The sequence below is a fragment of the Podarcis liolepis genome (genome assembly GCF_965112155.1).
Source record: "Podarcis liolepis genome assembly, chromosome: 8".
NCBI classification, from domain to species: domain Eukaryota; kingdom Metazoa; phylum Chordata; class Lepidosauria; order Squamata; family Lacertidae; genus Podarcis; species Podarcis liolepis.
In genome coordinates, this window is record NC_139560.1 from 35805593 (window position 1) to 35823142 (window position 17550).

The 17550-nt window shown below is 41.7% G+C and overlaps 2 long non-coding RNA genes across 3 annotated transcripts in view; one reads left to right on the forward strand and one right to left on the reverse strand.

The window, feature by feature from the left end:
- The window catches only part of LOC310713635, a 123159-nt gene that overhangs the window by 13242 nt on the left and 92367 nt on the right, over positions 1–17550 (forward strand). The window lies entirely within an intron of this gene.
- On the reverse strand, positions 11082–16310 carry LOC310713640. The gene is made up of 3 exons (XR_014529375.1): positions 15509–16310; positions 13335–13492; positions 11082–11822 (listed from the first exon to the last, which is right to left on the reverse strand). It is a non-coding gene; the product is annotated as an uncharacterized lncRNA (long non-coding RNA).

Here is a 17550-nt window from a genome sequence, read left to right on the forward strand (position 1 = left end):
GTGGCGCAGCGGCAGCTGGAGGCCCCATTAGCTAAAGTGGTGCTTCAGGTTAAGAACAGTTTCAGGTTAAGAACAGACCTCCAGAACGAATTAAGTACTTAACCCGAGGTACCACTGTATAGGATTGGGCTTGCATGAGTTTTGCTGTGGTATATAGGGCTCCTCCAGATGACCTACTCAGAAAATAATCCTGATTTTCTTGCAAAAATCTTACACAGAGGTTAGACTATGCATGTTCTTGACTGAGCTTTTCTTCTGATTTGTTTGTGGGGAGGTTATACAACAGTGAACACTCATTCTAATTTGCTTGTAGGGTGTTTATACATCTTTCCATTAATCATTTATCCACCCCACACTTTTCAGTGCATTTCCTTGCCACTTTCCTAAGGATGAAGGTGGAAATTGTTGTGTTAGGGTAGCAGAGCACTTTAATCCACTTTAATTGCACACATATACCTTTCCATTATGCACTTGGATCCATCGTGCAATATACCGACAGTCTGAAGGAGACAAGAGCCTGTCACCTCTGAAAGGCACGAGATTTGTAGAAACAGCTGAAAATTTGTTAAAAATAAAAAATAACCCTGTATAAAAATCCAGTTTCCCTTAATAAGAATCCCCTTATAAGAATCCTGTGCCCTTAATTCTCTGCCTCTTCCTTCTCTCCCAAAGTTGGAAGGGACCATGAGAGTTACCTAGTCCAACTCCCTGCAATGCAGAAACTTTTCACCCAATGTGGTGCTCAAACCCATGACTGAGATTAAGTCTCATGCTCTACCAACTGACACAAAGGGCCAGTCTATCTGAAGGGCTGGTTTAAAGATATGGGAGAGCAGGTGCCTTGAAGCTTCCCATCAACAATAGACTGAGCAGGCCACCTTGCTGCGTGATGGTGAGATACGATGCATTCCTATTTACATCAGAATAATTATTTCTAAATTTGCATCTATACCTATACATTAGCATATGCTAGTTTTATGGAAACCTGTGTCTTCTTCTTTTTGTCCTTTCTGGTGATGCAATTCCTGTTTGGGGCCAATGTATAAATGGCCAAATAGAGAATTGTCAGTGCTTCAAACAGAGGACTAACTAAAGTCAGACACATCACCACCCCATATTAAGTGTTGGTGGGTTTCGGTTAGGAAATGGTGAGTGGAATAAGTTAACCCAGTGGTTCCCATAGTGGATGGTGCAGCCCCCCTGGGGGTGGGAATACCAAGGGCAGGGTGAGGGGACAGCAAGGCCGGGCAGGAGGTATAAATGACTATCAGACATTGAAAAGCTGATTTCAGTGAATCAGGTTCATCAGTTTTGTTGAATTAATTAAACTAAAGAGATTTAATTGGATTTTGAATAAATGTGCAATTAATTGTTACTATTGTGAATTTTATTGTGCTATCATCTTCCTTGGTGAGTTATGCAGACCACTATTCTGAAAAGTGCTTTTTGCAGGATAGGGAGCACTGGGGAGGAGTTTATGGAACCAAAGGGGCAGTGGCCCAAAATGGTTTGAGAACCACTAAATTCGCCCTTATTTCCTTCCCAGGCACTGCAATCCTGATTCAAATCTCCTGCCCTCAGCTGTTCTTTGTTTAGAACAGGCATCCCCAAACTTGGCCCTCCAGCTGTTGTGGGACTACAATTCCCATAGTCCCTGACCACTGGTCCTGTTGGCTAGAGATGATGGGCTTTGTAGTCCCAAAAAAGTTGGAGGGCCAAGTTTGGGGGTGCCTGGTTTAGAAAGATCCTAGCCACATTTTAAAGCAGTTTGCCATGGTGGTTTCCCAATTCCCCTCTACGGTTCATTCTCACCACAGCAAATGAATGAATATGGCGCATGTGGTGTGGTGAAACCACAGAGCCACTCTCCTCACAAATATAAGCTTCTGTTTATCTGGATGCAGTTGGTGCCAGGTGGCAGTGAGGTTGGGATCGTATGGGTGCAATAGTGAGACCAATCCAACACTTTCCGGTACACCCATATTGCCCTGGCTTTGATGCCTTCCAGTCCTAGCACTGGAATCAGCAGCCATGCAGGGGTCAGGGGGGAAGACATGTGGCTCTGCCAGTGCTGTTACTGGAGGAAAGATGGAAAAGCAATTAATCCCCTAACATGCCATTCTAAAGAAAACCTCTAGTGCACCTCTTTTTTAAAAAAAACCACACACAAACAAATCTTGATCCCATAACTGTTTGCAGTTAAAGTGATACATTCCTACCTTTTAGAGCTGTCTTGTATCATGGCACCAGAAAGTGGGCAAGTGCCCATATGTTGTCAAGACAACTCATGATGCTGTCAGTAGAAGAGAGTGAGATTGACCTGTTCCCTAGGCCACAGGTGAGCACAAGGGAGATCAGGATCTACTGGTTGATCTGTAGATGATGTGAAGCACATCAAGAAGGCTTTCTGACTCCCAATTGTTTAGCAGTCGCGAAAACAAAATGCCCTCAAAAACTAAACTGCTGAAATGAAGAAGGATGGGGGTGGAGGAAGGCCAGTTCTTGTACTTGGAATGAATTAAGTTTAGTTCAGTTACTCAAAAGCAAGTTCTGGACTCCGGTTTCTTTAATTCTAAAGGTCTGGTTAGTGGTTCTTAGCATCCTAGAAAAAGGCTTAAAGCCTGAAGTCTGCTCACCCGTATCTTCCAACATTTCTCCAATGAAAATAGGGCTGTCCTAAGGAAAAGTGGGACATTCTGGGATCAATCCGGGACTGTCCCTGGAAAATAGGGACACTTGGAGGGTCTGCTCACCCCTAGCCTAGGCAATAGAGACACAGAAATGTGTTTCCTTCCATGTGTGTGTATAATGGGTAAACTTCACTTAGCTCCATTCTTTCCACCCCAAAGTATCAATGAATCCAAACTGCTGTAGACGCAAGCTGACTTGACTAAAGCCTAAAACTGAAAGCACATGAAAGGAGATGCATCAGCATGTCTGAATATTGCTAATCCTTGTTGCAAAATAATTTGAGAAGGCCCTAGCAGGACAGAAACCAAGTGCATCCTGGGAATGCAGAATGCAGAAACTCCATACCCAACCCTTTTTGATCAAGGGTTCCAATGCTTTTATGGAATTATCTCCATATCTGAATTTCTTCCTGGATTATGAGAGCACATAATTACGATTTGCACAGTTTTCTGTTTTCTGTTTACATCTTTTCCCTTAGTTTTCATGCAGGTTGCCAACCCTCATATAACTTTGATTAAAACACCACATGCATTTTTTAAATCTATGTTCACATGCAGCTGTGCTCATCAGTAAGCTATAAAAGGTTGGGGGAGAGGTGAACAGGAAACTTAAGCAAACTGTATTTCAATTTCTGAAATTAATTTTAGGGTTCCCCACACCTATTTTGGTCAGAACAGAGCCAAAGTACACTTCATTCCATGGAGCAAAAAGTAGTTTGAGTTAATATTATAGTTGGGGCAAAATAACTGAGTTATTCTCACAACTTCCGTTTTCACTGAAAATGTGATAAATAAACATAAAAATCAAAATAAGAAGGAGTTATAACCATTTTTTGTATAAGTCATGGATGTGGAACATTTCCCAGAGATTTCTTTTTGGGCAACCACTTTTCAGAGGACCAAGTTTCTTGCTGCGCATGGTAGGGGGGGCCAGAGGCAAAAGTAAGCAGAGCAACAAATGTAAATTTTACCTTTGTACTGTAGGCTACTTTCTACACACACTCACAGAACCCTCTCTGTCCTCTATCCAGGCAAGCAAGAGGCTTGCCTGGAAGGACACATTCTAACCAGTAAGAAACACTCAAGAAGGGTGTGAAGTAGAGTCTGAGAGATGTGTGGCCTGGAGAGAGGGGTGTAGGCAGCCCAGGGAAAGGGGTGTGGCCTGGGGAGAGTCTCAAGGGCCTTATAGAGAGTTCTGGAGGGGCACATTTAGCCTTGTGCCTGAGGCTCTCCTGTTCTAAGATAATGGAACAAGAGTTTAACTCACAGAAGGACCCCTTCAGACTTCATGGAAGGGCCTCTTCTGTAAGTGCAGGAAAGTAGTGTCCCTCCATTCACTGAGCAAAAACACAAACGCCCCCCCCCCCCCATGTCCCAATTTTCCAGGGAAAGTCTCAGCCTTACAGAAGCCATTCCAATTTCTAGTTTGATCCTGTACAGTCCTACTTTCCCATTCGATGTTCCTCTTTTCATTGGAGAAATGTTGGAGGGGATGGAACAGGGTGTCTCTATTTTTACCTGAGAAATGTTGAAGGAGATGAAAACAGTGAACAACAAGCCAATGTCCCCACAGTGCCCTTTTTGTTGTATATAATAGTTGATCTTCACATGAGGAAAAACAGGATGAATGGCATCTCTATGAAATCTGTTTATCTATATGAACCAGTTGGTTCAACATCATTTTTAAGAGCACTGGAGTTTTCATCCTTAAATTTTAATTTTAACCTGAAAAATGGAATGTGTGGCTTTCCCTCCTTCTCTCTGTACCTTTATATTCTTTAGAAACGTAGTGTTGTATGTCTTAAAAAGAGATGTTCGTGTCAAAAAGATGACCTGCTGTTTGGGGAGGGAGGAGAGAAGAAATCATTAAAAGAGATTTCTCAATAATCAAGGACATCTGTGATCCTGTACTGCTTGCAAAAGCACAAAGGGCCTACTGCTCCCCTGCCAAAGTACAATGTCTGTGATCCCTCACCCCAAAGGGAAAATAAGGAGAGAAGGAGAAAATTATGTGACAGGAGATCAGCTGCTCTCTGCTTCTTTTTTTAAAAGCCCAGGTTGTTGCTATTTAACATATAACCCTCTGACCTTACTGCTGTGGCTGCTTTGAAACACCAAGCTATTTAATTATGCAAATTACAAACAGAGAAAAACATCAGAAGAATCTGCCTAGAAATTACCTCGTTTGACTGGAAATTAGTTGGCTTATTTGAACTTACAGGACGTTGCTTTTCAGTGTTGAATTCTGGCTTGGTACGTTGGTTTATTTGCATTATCTTACATCTCTGTGGGACGCTGAAAAGTGTTAAGAATTAATGGCTGAAGTAATATCTCATCTATTATCCTTATGCCTAATTATTTTTAAAGATGTGTCCTGTAGTGGGCACTAATGAATGGAATTCTCCTCGAATCCTGGTGCACACAGAGCAAACAAACAATGCATATCCATTTCACTTGTCGGTGAAGGCAGCGGTGCTATTAAGCCAATGTAGCTGTCAGCAATCTCAGGAGCTTGCCATTCAGAATTTCTCTCTCCAAATAAGCTAATTCTTTTGAATCTGACCAAAGTGGATCCGAGCTTCTGGAAGCTTTGTGCCACAGTGCATTTGGAAGCCTTTAAATCCTCCCTGTTGCTTTTGCTGGTCCTTTTGGTGGTTGGATGGTGGATCTGATAAGATAATTGTGTGTATCTTTTGGACCCTGATGATGCCCTTCTATATTAAGGTATACAAAGGCATACGCATCCGTACTACTAAAGAGGAAACAATCTCTTTCCTGACTTCATTCTCTAGGAAGGCTAATGCCCACACGGAATCTCTTTTGCTGGATCCGGCCAGTGGCCCATCTAATCCAGGCTTCTGTTCTCATAGTGACCTGCAAGTTAGCCATGAGCGCAACAGCACTCCGACTCCCTGTGATTCCCAGCAACTGCTCTTCAGAGGCATAATGTCTCTGGCCATGGTGGGAGAACATAGCCATTGTGACTAGTAAAGGTAAAGGTAAAGGGACCCCTGACTATTAGGTCCAGTCGTGACCAACTCTGGGGTTGTGGCACTCATCTCGCTTTACTGGCTGAGGGAGCCGGTGTACGACTTCTGGGTCATGTGGCCAGCATGACTAAGCCGCTTCTGGCGAACCAGAGCAGTGCACGGAAATGCTGTTTACCTTCCCGCCAGAGCAGTACCTATTTATCTACTTGCACTTTGACGTGCTTTCAAACTGCTAGGTTGGCAGGAGCAGGGACCGAGCAACGGGAGCTCACCCCGTCGCAGGGATTCGAACCGCCGACCTTCCGATCGGCAAGTCCTAGGCTCTGTGGTTTAACCCACAGCGCCATCCGCATCCCATTGTGACTAGTAGCCATTGTCAAAGTGTCCTCATTGTACAAAGAAAGTTTGAGCTTTGCCTTTCAAGTTTGTATGACCTGATGAAAAATGTATCTTAAATTGCACGGAAAGCCGGTAGTTTGCAAACTTTACTCCCACTCCACATCCTCAGGGACTGTTTGAGCAGGTCTGCAAAAGTGCTCTCTTCTAGAACCATCTTCTAGAACTAGCATGAGGGCTGCAACCAGTATCCATGGTGCCTTCCACTCCCTGTGCCCTGTCCCTGGAAAGAGCCCAGTGGAAGCAATGCTACATGGGGATGAAGAGCCCTGTAGGATCTTCTGTGGGTTTAATAGTTTCAGGGAAGTCAATCTGTGCATTAGATTATGACATTCGCCAAATCTGAAACTGATTTTTATGGTAAAATTATGTTCACTTGCTCTTTGCAAGGTAGAGGATCTGCATTGCTGCACTTAGTAAATAAGATCTCTAACAATAGATCTCAGAGCTAAAAAACAAACAAACCCTGAGATTGGGTGCTCTGCCATGCTCAGCAATGTCTTATGGCATGGAACTGCACAGTTCTCTATATTCCTCACTGTATATGGCAATTTCTTCCAGTGCTCATATAGAGAGGCAATGGGAATCCACTGCTGTCCTTCCATTGTAAGTGCAAGATTAATAAAAATATGTATTTCACTAAAATCAGGTTTACAACAAAACAGCCTCCCTCCCTCCCTCCCTCCCTCTCTCTCTCTCTGTGTGTGTGTGTGTGTGTGTGAGAGAGAGAGAGAGAGAGAGAGAGCGCGCGCGCTCTTGGCATTTTGCTGCAATGTATATAATAAAGACCTCATTGCTCCACCATTACTCAGTTTAAACCTCAATGTACTATGTAGCAAGGTAGATATGTAAAAGTAACTTACAAGTTTCTGTGAATATATGCTAAACTTAGGCACGCTTAGATATCCAGCGTACTAAAATGCAATTAAAGTAGCCTTGGAAATGAACTAAACAATCTAGGGATAGCGTCTGTGCTGTTAAAAAGCTGTAGGCCATATGGCTGGTAAAAAATAATCGGCCATATGGCTCAGGACATACTTTGACTTTTTTGTGTAAAAATACGCTTGAAACTTATTCCGTCTGTTGGTTGTTTTGTTAAGATTTATTCTCTGGCTTTATTAAAGTTCTGATCCTGTAACAAAACCTTGTGGTGCTAGTTCTCTGAATAAAGGATCCTGAATGCTTCTTTGCCATCATTAGTTATTAGTCCTTAGTAAATAGTGGGCAATTCCTGTTAGAGACTTAGAGCAGATCCACACCATACAATTAAAGCACATGTCTTTTCCCCCAAAGAATCCTGGGAATGGTAGTTTGTTAAGGGTGCTGGGAATTATAGTTCTGTGTGGGGAAACTACGGTTCCCTGGATTCTTTGGAGAAAGTCATGTGCTTTGAATATACTTTAATTGTATGGTGTGTTCTGCTTTTAGGTTTTGCTCTTAGCACAACTTAAGGGATGCCATGAAGATTCTCTTCCCTTTCTTCCCACTGAACAATGTGGAATGGTGGTTGAGAGGAGATTACAGCAATTCTTTCCTTCCCAAGAAGCCCCACATACCCCTTACCACTTTGTGTTCACATAGATTCTTTTAGTGCAAATGCATTCTTCTTTTGCGTGGCCTAAATTTCTACTTTATGTCCCACACATCCCTTTCCTCTCCTTGCTTTTAAACTAAGCTCAGGTCAGTGTCGTGCACTTCACACAACACTTCCTGTTTTATTTTTAATCACAGAGAATACCAAGGCTTGGATATTTTTTTTCAAATTCTGTCTTGTACAATCAAGAAGAAAAAATGCACAAAATGAAGAATTGTTAAGTCTTCTTATGCATTTTTCAAATTTTGCATCTTAGCAAATATAAAGACTGAATTCATGCCAGATATGATCAAGACATTGCCAGCAATTTCTGTTTACATGGATTTGCAAAATTTCCATCCAAGAAAGACAGGAAGCAGAGCAATTGACTGTTCTTCAGAATACTGCAGTTGCCTACATGATAAAATAGCACCTAAATGAAGAGGGCCTGTTTTGGTTGCCTCTGCATTAGTGCCCTTTATCACAGCCATAGCAATGCTTTTCCACCATCAGGAAAGTTTCACCCAATGGTATAGCATTATATTGTTCATCAATGTCTACTCAGAGCTAAATTTGTTCAGCAAAGGTAGTTTCTAACGTTAATTGAAAGCTTGCTTTTGGGGGGACTTAGCCTGTCTCTTGCTCTACTGCTCAGTGGGGCTAGGGAATGTGTGATTAATTGCCGTTAATTGCTTCTTACTTAGTAAGCTTTTTATGTAGTAAGTTCCTTGGGTGTGTGGACACTAAAGTAATGGTTTGATTTTATTTAAACTAATTTTGTTTGTCGCAAAAAGAATAATAGAATCATAGAATTGTAGAGATGGAAGAAACCCCAAGGCTCATTTTGTCCAACCATCTGCTATGCAGAAATCTCAACTAGATCATACATGGAAGATGGCCATCCAACCTCTGCTTAAAAATCTCCATGGAAGGAGAGTCCACCACTTCTCATGGGAGTCTCTACCACTGTTGAACAGCTCTTACTGTCATAAAGTTCTTCCTGATGTTTAGTCAGAATCTCTTTTCCTGTAAACTGAAGCCATTGGTTCAGGTCCTAGCTGCTAGAGCAGGAGAAAACAAGCTTGCTCCATTCTCTATGTGACAGACTTCTAGATATTTGAAGATGCTTATCATATCTTCTCTCAGTTTTCTCGTTACTGGCTAAACATACCCAGTTCCCTCAACCTTTCCTCATTAGGATTGGGTTCCAGATCTTTGATAATCTTGGTCATCCTCCTCTGCACACGTTCCAGCTGGTCAATATCCTTCTTAAATTGTGGTGCCCAGAACTGGACACAGTACTCCAGGTGCAATCTGACCAAGACAGAATAAAATAGTGCTATTACTTCCCTTGATTGGGACACTATACTTCTGTTGATGGAGCCTAGAATAGCCTTAGTTTTTGTTGCTGCTGCATCAGACTGTTGACTCATGTTCAGCTTGTGATCTACTAAGACCCCTACATCCTTTCCCCATGTACTACTTGCATGTGAGGTGTCTCCCATATTCTGTTGGTGCAGCTGGTTCTTCCTGCCTAAGTGTAGAACCTTACATTTGTCCCTATTGAATTTTAGTTTGTTGGTTTTGGCCCAGTTCGCTCCAATCTGTTGAAGTCAACTTGAATTCCGATTGGTGTCATCTACAAATCTGATGTCAGGGACTGGCTGGACACTGAAGAACAGTGGCTGAATTCTGATGAGAAGCAGTGTTGGAGACTGGATTGGATGAAGGGATCATTGAACTGTGGGAACCTGTAATAGTCAGGAGACACGAGCAAGAGTCAAAAGAAGCTGCAGGATTGAAGACTGAACAACAAGTGCAGGAGAAGGGAGAGATTGGTGAGGTTGATGTAGAGTCAAGGGCTTCCATGCCGCCGCCGCTGCCTCCTCCTCCTGACCCCACCTCTCCTGCTCCACTGTCTCCCAGGACCAGAAGAGGATTGAACAGGGAGGAGCAGAAGGTTACATGTAGGTGGAGTCTGCATCTGCTTGCACACAGCTCAGGTGGGCAAGATACATAAGCTGAGCTTGGGAGAGGAGCCCCTCTGTTGCAGCAACTGCCTCATCAAGTGCACACATTGGACTAGCTGAGAAATGTAGTACTGATGGACATAGCTTTCCCTAATTTGTAAGTGTATTTTTGACAAGTCAATTTCTCCCTCTGGACATTCCTTGCCTGATAGCGCCTTGATACTTGATGAGCATCCCCTCAATACCTTCATCCAAGTTGTTTATAAAGATGTTGAACAATGACGGGCCCAGGTCAAAACGCTGTAGTACCCCACTCTTCCCTTTTTTCCCAGGATGATAAGGAACTGCTAGTGGGTTCAGTCAGTCAACCAGCTACAAGCCACCTAACAGTTATCTCATCCTGTCCACATTTTACCAGCTTTTCCACAAGAATATCATGGAGAGCATTGTCAAAAGCCTTACTGAAATCAAGGTACACTATGTCCAGGCATTCCCCTGATCCACCAGGCTTTATATATATAAAAAAGAGATTTGTCTGGCATGAAGGAAAGAGAGAGAGGGAGAGAAATAAAATAAAATCACCCCACTGCCCCCTCTTGGCAACAAAAGGAAACTTTCATTTTGAAGGAACAATTACCCCCAAAAGCTTCCATTGCATTTGGCCTATCCACGTTGTTGAGAGTCTAGTATTGCAAATATGTTTTAAGAAAAAAGCTACAGATCAGATCTGAATGTAGATTCCTCATTTAAACAATTAACATATGATGTCAACTCCAGAGGAAAGGGTAGTGTTAGGAGTATGCACAGGCCCCAAGATACGTATTGTATCTGTATCTGTGTGGTTTAAAAAAATTCAATCAGTTTCTGATTCACTCTATGCTGTCACTACAACCGTCTGTACTTTTGGTTCAGAGCCATTCTGTATGAAACAAGGCTGTGCTCAACATTTACTACAATGGGGAGTCTAAAAATGGCTATAATAGTTTTTTGGGCTAAAGTGGATGAAATTTACAGGCACAAGAGCCTCTCTAGAGAGGATTAAGTCTGCCAAATTGCAGACCAATAGGTCCAATGGCTTTTTGTGGGGGGAAATAAAAGTGATTCACTTTCCTCCATAATCCCTTGCAGGAGTTTGTCTCTTGCTCTTGCTCTTAAGAAAGGGGGGCAAGTGGTGTGCATTTTTCCTTGTACTTTTTGCAAAAAAATAAATTGCAGCTTCACACTATAATTTTCTTTCTGGTTCTATTTTTCCTTTATTTCAATAGTTCTAAAGTTCTGAAGAGCTCTTATGAGAGAGAGAGAGAGAGAGAGAGAGCGCAACATAGGATTTAAAACAAATAAAGCCTTTAACTTTTTTAAAAAAATCCTCTGCTGCACTTTAACAAACAACCTAGAACTCTTCAGTGTTCCACAGGCCACAAGTGGTCAGCATAACTTCTTGCAAAGCTGTTAGACCTAGAAAATCATAGACCTCTAAGTTTCAGAAAAGCACAGAAAAAACATTTCGACATGAGGCTTTGTGGTGACCCTGATCTGACTGGGGTGGGGGATATGTATATTAAGCTTGGACTCGTAATTGAGGAAAGACCCCTGAATCACCTTGATTTGCCTCGTGATTCAGCCCGTAAGTTAAGCCGATGCACACTGATGATACATTGCTGAAATGTACAGGTAAATGCCTCAAAAGAAGAAACTCGTTGAAGTCATGAATGGAACACCTGAAGCAATATCATTGTTTTAGCAAACAAGGTGTAGACCTGGCCAGTCTCTGGTTTTGAAGCCATCGGGAGCTTCTGTAAGCTTAGCTACATTGAGCCTAGCAAAGTAAGATCAGGAAAAACTAATTAGTCAACAGTTTGTCAGCATCTCTGTAAGCTGAACAACCTTAAATTGTTGTCCACCTTGTTTTGTGTGTGTTTGTTGTTTGAAATGTATTGCTTAGTGTACATCTCCCAAAAGTTCTTTCTGCTTCTTCTTTCAGCATGTTGTAAATGTCAGTTCACACATCACCTACCTACCGGCTTCCTCACTTCTTTTCCAGCAAGAGGAGAAACTGCTGTAAACATTTCTGTTGTTGTCTTAGTTGCATTTGCTGGGCAAAGGTCATCATGCTCTGATTTAGTGTTTTCAAATAAGTGTGCCCTTTGGTGCCGCATTCTATTGAGAGACAACACAGCCCAGGCAGGAGAGTTCAGCATGGCCACTAATAAAACACAAGTGCCGCTTTGTCAGGCCATGAGCGATTACTTGAACAAGTGCCAACCAAGAAACCAAACATTAGAGCACAGCTCTTCAGACCCTCAAGACAAAGGACCAATTGACTTTCCTCATTAGTCGGTGTGCCAAACATGCAAACACAGTTCCCCCTCTGTCTTTGATGCTCAAACCATGCCAGCTTGTTAACATCTTGGGTGGCACCGTGGTTTACGAGCCTGTAATGATTATTATGTGGGGCAATTATTTGGCCCTAATTGAAATGATAGACCAGTCCTTTAAATGCCTCCACGGAGCATCTTTCAGACAGTTTATAAATTCTGACTTTCCTCTTATAGACTTTGGCTGCATGGCATGCATGAAAACTCCTCCCCTCCCCGCTCTGCTTAACCTTTAAACTCCCAGCTTGTGAATGCAGCCCGGGACGAAGGTTGTGCTAATGTAGGTGGCCGTCGCCAAATGACTTTGGCAATGCAAACATAAATCCTGATGCTTAACAGAAAAGGTCGTTGTTTAAAGTTTCTCCATTTTTTCCAGTTTGGCTTGCCACCCTGTAATTGTGAATCATAACTAAAATACGCACTATAATGATTTCAATATGCAAAATATTTTCAGACAAGTCAAAAGGTATTCTAGCAGATTTCAGTTTCTTTTAGTTTTCTTTTGCACATTTATTTTGTATGAATCTCATTGATGAAGTAAAATCACAATTATACAAATCTACTACTTGCTCCAATGGAGTTGGGCAGGATAATTGACACAAAATTTGTTTTATAGTCTTTCTTCCCCCCTGCAAATCTACATAATTAGAAAATAAGGATTCTTTACCCATTGTTTCCACACCTCTATCATACATCATTATGGATTGAAGCGGTATAATCTCACCCAGCTACACTTTACACTTACAAAACACAAAGTCTACAGACATGTTCCCATTCACTTCAATGGACAAAACACTTCTTTAGGCACATTCCTTTGAATGTGCAGAACTACACCTCCCAATGCCTGTGGAGAAGGTCTTCGGCTTCATGGAAGAATGAATGCCTTGAATATGAAAAATCTGAGGTTGAATCCCTGGCATTTTCATGGCAGAGATCTGATACCCCCGAGAGCTTCTGCCGGTTACTGAGTGAGATGGACTGACTATCTGACTCATTATAAAGCAGCATTCAATGTTTCCTATGTGATGTGAACTTGGGCAAATCACTCTTTCTTAATTCTAAGCTTCCTATCTGTAAAACTGAACTTAAATTACCTTACCTCACAGGGATGCTGTCAAAATAAATTATAGTATTAAAGCCCATAACATAATTGAAAATGCTTTGTAAGTTGTATTAAAAAATCAAGCATAAAATATTTATTTTAGCAATAATTTTATATAGCAGTTTCTGTAAGTCTTTTCAAAGAGAACACAGATTTACATACATTTTCATTAGCTAATGTTAGGTATAGATGCAAATTTAGAAATTATTACTCTAATTTAAATGGAAATACATCTTACCATACGAGGGAAGATGTGACCAGGTGGCTTGTGTTTCTGCTCAGTTTGCTGTCCAGCTGCTAAGTGTTGGTGGTCATCCAAGACTGGATTTGGATCAGACAGAGGACTCCCTCAGACAGAGGACTGACCTCTAACAACTCTTCAAACAGGAGAGATCTCTGTAAAGTAGGATACATGGTCAGCCTAATATTTATTGTAATAAACAAACGACAAAACTGATACCTAACAGCAACAGCACAGCATCACTTCACCTGAAGGAAGTTATTTTATAGATGCATACTATCAAGTCTGTTAGTAAAGCAGCTATACAACCAGCCTTAATCCAGACAAACTGAGCTCTTCCTAATAAGGTTTAGAAATGTGCCAAAATGACACAGCAGCAGTATCAAAAAATGATATAATCAAATTATACATTATCCTCCTTATTCCACTTTCAACACATCACTATGGAAAACAAACTGTAAGTATAAAAATCACCTTTTGCCAGTTTTGGCATTATGGAAGAAAACAACTTTTAAAAAATCCCTTCTCAAATGTAGATGATTATGTCAGCATGCAGGCAAAATGAAGGTTGAAGTTATAATATTTTTGTCACTTGATCTCGCTTGAATTATTCATGAGCTTTTGGCAAATTAGCTACCAATTCAATACAAATCCACTCTCCTAGTCTGATCAAGTTGTACTCTTATTTTCTATTGCCAGGTAGAGCAAATGAGCATTTTGGCTGGGGTTTATTTTGTTGTTATTGTAGCAGAGAAAGCATACTGTGAAGTGTGAGACTTTCTTTTGAGAGATTCCACTTCACAGTCAGCTGAAATTTTCTGCAGCAAAACAGTTGGTGGCAAGTTAAATTTAGAAGCCCTGTTAAAAAGAATAGAGATCTGTCCTTAGACTGTGGGTGAGAAGATACATAATGTTGTTATCACAGGCACAACAGCAGTCCAATGGCCTTGATCAGAGCACACTCTGCTCCCAAAGAGCTACATCAGATCAACGAGAGAGAAATCTCAAGGCTGGTTCTTTCCCCTCAGTAGTCCACCACTTCATTTTATTTACTTATTTTCAAATGAATTTCTGCTTCATCAATGCTGCCTGAAGGTGCTTCTCATTGCCTGTCAGATTTCTTCTTTATAGAGCTAAAATGTATAGGGGCTAGCCAACACATCTATTAGATCAGGGTAGACGATATGGCATCTTCCAGATGATGGACTCCTAGTATCCATGACCATTTGCCATGTCGATTGGGGCAGATGGGAGCTGTATTTCACAACATCTGGAGGCACCACACTGCCTACCCTGGGTTAGATTGTTCCAAATCACCTTTTAAGATGATGATGATGAGGAGGAGGAGTTTGGACTTGATATCCTGCCTTTCACTCCCCTAAGGAGTCTCAAAGCAGCTAACAATCTCCTTTCACTTCCTCCCCAACAACAAACTCTCTGTGAGGTAAGTGAGGCTGAGAGACTTCAGAGAAGTGTGACTAGCCCAAGGTCACCCAGCAGCTGCATGTGGAGGAGCGGGGAAGCAAACCCAGTTCACCAGATTACAAGTCCACCGCTCTTAGCCATTACACCACACTGGCAATCCTATACCCACTCACCTGTTAACCCCATTTGAACTTAGTGGGAAGTAAAGGTAAAGGGACCCCTGACCATTAGGTCCAGTCATGACCGACTCTGGGGTTATGGCGCTCATCTCACTTTACTGGCCGAGGGAGCCGGCGTACAGCTTCTGGGTCATGTAGCCAGCATGACTAAGCCGCTTCTGGAGAACCAGAGCAGCGCATGGAACGTCGTTTACCTTCCTGCTGGAGCGGTACCTATTTATCTACTTGCACTTTGACGTGCTTTCGAACTGCTAGGTTGGCAGGAGCAGGGACCAAGCAACGGGAGCTCACCGCATCGCAGGGATGCGAACTGGCAACCTTCTGATTGGCAAGTCCTAGGCTCTGTGAGTAAAGATGTATAGGATTGCACTATCAGTTTATTTAAAAGGTGTAGCTGGTGTGTGTGCACGCACACACACACACACACACACAGAGAGACCTTATCCCTACTTGCTTCATTCACAGCCCCCCTTTCACAACCCCTCCCCTATCCCTCTGCCTCTGGTCAACCCTCTCCCCCACCCACAAAATACTGAAAGAAAATGAAGTGATTTCTGTTTTACCCACCTCAAAGTTGTAAAATCTGCCCTTGCAGGAGCGGGGTTGCACCTGTTGTTCTGAAAGTTGGCTGACTTCATCCCCTCAGAAGGGGCAACCATGTCTGTGAATTGCATTCCACTGTGGCAGATTTTTATTTTTTTTATGTTAGCAACTTTTTCTTTAAAGAGTCAAACAAAAATATTTCTGAATGAAATTGTGGTTCTACCTACAATTTAGCAGCCTAAATTAAGCTGGGTTATTTTTATTTCCTTTACATCGTGCTCTTTCTCCAATTTCTGTAGGGTGTTTCCCCATTTTATACATATCCAAATTTAAAAATCCCACCTCATGCCCATGGCTGGTAGTAGAGAAGTATAAGATTTTAAACAAACAGATGTCCCTTTGGGAAAACCTTGCCTCTCCCCTTCCATTCCAATGGTTTCATGGGCCCTCTTTTTACCAAGCTTTTCAGACAAAGCATTTTTAATATGTGATCCATCTGTACTTGCCTATATTTCGTAGATTTCCCAGACAGAAAAACAAAAGGCAATACAAGTTGTCCCCCACCCTGCAGTTCATTAAATTAAATGGAAGCTAGTATCAGTGGCCTTGAACCCGAAGATGGTATTTACGGATGATTCCTTCCAGCTTGATGCAATTTATTGTGGGATCTTGCCCACTGAGTTACTGGCCTTTACACTATGGCTCTGGTCCAAAGGAATAGATAAATTAATCTTGTAGCAAGTATACTCATGTACTATTGATTGGAAAGGAAACAGGTGACAGATTCATAGGAAAGCAGTGCTTGCACCAAATGGAAGAGATGGGAAACAAACCCCCCAAAAATAGGTCTTGAAAAGCAACTGTAAATTAAGTGTGAGGATGAAATGGACAAAAGGCCTGCTTGCCTCAACTGCCACCCTAAATTATTGTGACACCCTCAGCATCATAAATTACCACTGGATCTTTATCTGGGCTTATTGAGAGACTTTTATATCAAGTACAGAGAAGCAATAATTTTGTTAGAATGTAGAAATCAGCACTTTCCTGTAATTATTGTTTCGATATATAGTTAATGTGTGTTTAATGTCAACAGGAAATAGTATTTATTTGTCCATCTGCCCCCCCCCACCCCCCACCCCACCCTCGATCCTTAGTATGCCATTTATTTCTGGCCAAAACAAATATGTAGAATTGAGCACAAAACACTTGATATCATTAATATATACTATTGTAGGTTTTCTACAATGTAACAAGATTCTTCATACCAGAAGACTGCCATGAGCAGAGTGAAGGAAGGGTTTAGTGGAAAATGTGTCCAAGACATGGATGATAATGACAGAATTTGCTTCAGGGAATTCTGGAAGCATCCACCGCCCCCTGTGAGAGCAAGATTCGCGGTTTATGTGGACTTTTGTACTGATCCAACGGGACTCTTCTTATTTCCTTCTGTTTATAAAACACTCCTCAGTGGTCAAGTTCACAAAGTGAGCCACAGGTGTCAGTGAAGAAGCAAACCTTCAGCACAATGACTTGGTCAACTTTTGAGGAAATGGCTATATTCCTAGTATTGTTTATTTCTTTCCCTTTATGAATCGCTAGATGATCTGCCAACTCTACAATTCCGTGATTCTGTGATTCACCAATAAAAGCACCAATAACTTAAAAAAACAACAGCATAGAAAACAATTTCATAGATGAAATTTCAAATCTAGTACAGATACAAACTAGAATAAAAATTCTACACTTAAAAGACTTGCTGAAAGAGGGAGGTCTTCCATAGGCACCATAAGCTAATAGAAACGATTCCTGTCTGATATGCTATGGAGGGGCGTTCCAAATGGCAAGTATCACTTAGCTGAAGACCCAATTCCTATATTGTACAAAACAGATACCTTGGTGAGATGGCATTGGTGGAATGCCTTCTACTGAAAAGAGCAGTTATCAGTTGGGTATATAAGGAATGAGATGATCTTTTAGCATTACTACTAGTGCTAGTAGTGTTAGCTTTGCTGCTAATGTTAGTGCTAGCATTACTTGCCATACATATTTATCACCAGCACTGTGCA